Below are 2,266 nucleotides of genomic sequence, written 5' to 3' on the forward strand. Positions count from 1 at the left end.
CCTTTATGTCAGGAGGATCCTTCTGATCTGTTTCCACTGATTCTTGTGGCTCTAACTCTTGCAACTCTTGTTTGCCTTCCAATGACTGTTTTAGAGTCTCAGCTGCTGGATTACTTTCCTCCAAACACGGATAGCTACTATCATCTTTAGGCTTTTCAGATTCTGGTTCAGGCTCAGATGCAGGTTTGAAGACTTTGAAAATGAGCTGTTCATCATGTATTCTCAGAATTAGTTCTCCTTGTTCTACATCTATGAGTGCTCTAGTAGTGGCTAGAAATGGTCTGCCCAGAATTATAGGGTGCAAATAGCTTTCCTCCATGTCCACAATGACAAAGTCTGTGGGGAAGTAATAATCTCCCACTTTCACCAGCACATTTTCAACTACCCCTTCAGCTTGCTTCTGAGTTTTGTCAGCCAGTTGTATGATTACATCAGTGGATCTCACCTCATTCAGTTGTAGCCTCTTCATAAGAGTTAGAGGCATCACATTTATGCTAGCTCCTAGATCACAGAATCCTCTGTCAATTTTTGTTTCCCCAATGATGCAAGGGATATGAAAACTTCCTGGGTCCGTTTTCTTAGAGAGGGTGTCCTTCTTGATGAGAGCACTGCATTCTTTGTTCATTGTTACAGTTTGTCCTCCCTTCAAAACTCTTTTCTTGCTTAACAATTCCTTTAAATACTTGATGTGTGTGGGCATTTGATGAAGAATCTCAAGAAAAGGAATATTGACATGAAGAGAGTTAAATGTCTCTAGAAACCTTGAATAGGTTTTCTTTTTTTCACCTCCTCCTAACCTTTCAGGAAATGGTGCTTTTGGTTGGTATATTTCCATCATGCCTTTTTGCAGTTCCTTGGCTTGCTCAGTTCCACCTTCCTGCCTAACTTCTTCCACACCTTCTTTCAAGATTTCTGGTTCGTGCTCTGAGGGCCTGATTCCTTCTTCTGAGACTTCCTTCAATACGGTGATGGCCTTGCATTCTTCCCATCTTACTCTCTTTTGTTCCCCTTTAGGATTCTTTTCTGTGTCACTAGGGAACACTGCAGTTGATTTGGGGGCCTGTCGAGATAGCTCTCCTACTAGAGATTCCATCCATTTGAGTTTTTCACCATGGTTTCTTAAGGTAGTCCTCACATCATCCCTGAAGCTTTTCAATTCAATTATGTCTTGACTCATGGTTGCCATCATTCCTTCCATCCGGTTTAATTGATCTTGAAATTGTTGGTTAGGATTGGGTTGGGTAGGTTGATTACTTTGGTCATGGTATGACGATTGGGGGTAAGTGTGTTGTGTGGCTTGGTATGATCTTTGGTTGGAGTTTTGGTATGTGGAATTGTTTTGTTGGTTGTGGTTGTAAGGTTTGTGGTTTTGTGGTTGGGTTTGTTGGTTTCCCCACCCAAAGTTTGGGTGGTTTCTCCAGCCTGGGTTGTAAGTGTTGGAGTGTGGATCATATGATTGCCTTTGTTGGTTTCCCACATAATTGGCCTCTTCCCAATCACCTCCTTCAATGCCTACTTCCTCTTGATCTTGTGTGTGTATTGCAGTCACTTGCTTTGTTTCTAATTGCCTGGTAAGTTCTGCTAGTTGCTTGGCAAACACCTTGTTTTGGGCCAGAATTGTATCAACCTGGTTCAGCTCCATGACTCCCTTAGTGTTGTGCCTTTCTGATGCATAGTAGTATTCATTTTCAGCCACTGTCTCGATCACTTCAATGGCTTCTTCCACAGTCTTTTTCTTGTTCAATGAACCTCCTGATGAATGGTCTACAGCCTTCCTTGATTCATAAGAGAGCCCATCATAGAAGATGTGCAATTGCACCCAATCATGGAACATGTTTGGTGGGCATTTCCTTGTCAAGTCCTTGAATCTCTCCCATGCCTCGTAGAGAGTTTCACCATCTTGTTGTCTAAAAGTCTGGACCTCAGATCGAAGCCTATTGACCTTTTGTGGAGGGTAGAAACGTGCCAGAAACTTGCCTTCCACCTCATCCCATGTGGTTAGACTCCCCCTTGGGAATGATTCCAGCCACTTAGCTGCCTTGTCCCTAAGTGAAAATGGGAACAAGAGCAGTTTATAGGCATCTTCCTGGACTCCATTGGACTTCACAGTGTCACAAATTCTCAGGAATTTTGTGAGATGTTGGTTTGGGTCTTCATTAGCATTTCCTCCAAAGGAACAATGATTTTCCACCAATGATATTAGCTGTGGCTTGAGCTCAAAATTGTTGGCCTGAATGGGTGGTTTCTGGATGCTACTACCACAATT

The 2,266-nt window shown here is 42.7% G+C and overlaps 1 non-coding gene across 1 annotated transcript; it reads left to right on the top strand.

Annotated features, from left to right (window-relative positions):
- Positions 1–1,832: 1,832 nt before the first annotated feature.
- LOC148545559 (small nucleolar RNA R71) lies at positions 1,833–1,936 on the top strand. The gene has a single exon (XR_015901909.1). It is a non-coding gene; the product is annotated as a small nucleolar RNA R71 (small nucleolar RNA).
- Positions 1,937–2,266: the final 330 nt, after the last annotated feature.

This window comes from Arachis ipaensis, chromosome B9, assembly GCF_059453495.1.
Source record: "Arachis ipaensis isolate K30076 ecotype BB chromosome B9, ASM5945349v1, whole genome shotgun sequence".
NCBI lineage: Eukaryota > Viridiplantae > Streptophyta > Magnoliopsida > Fabales > Fabaceae > Arachis > Arachis ipaensis.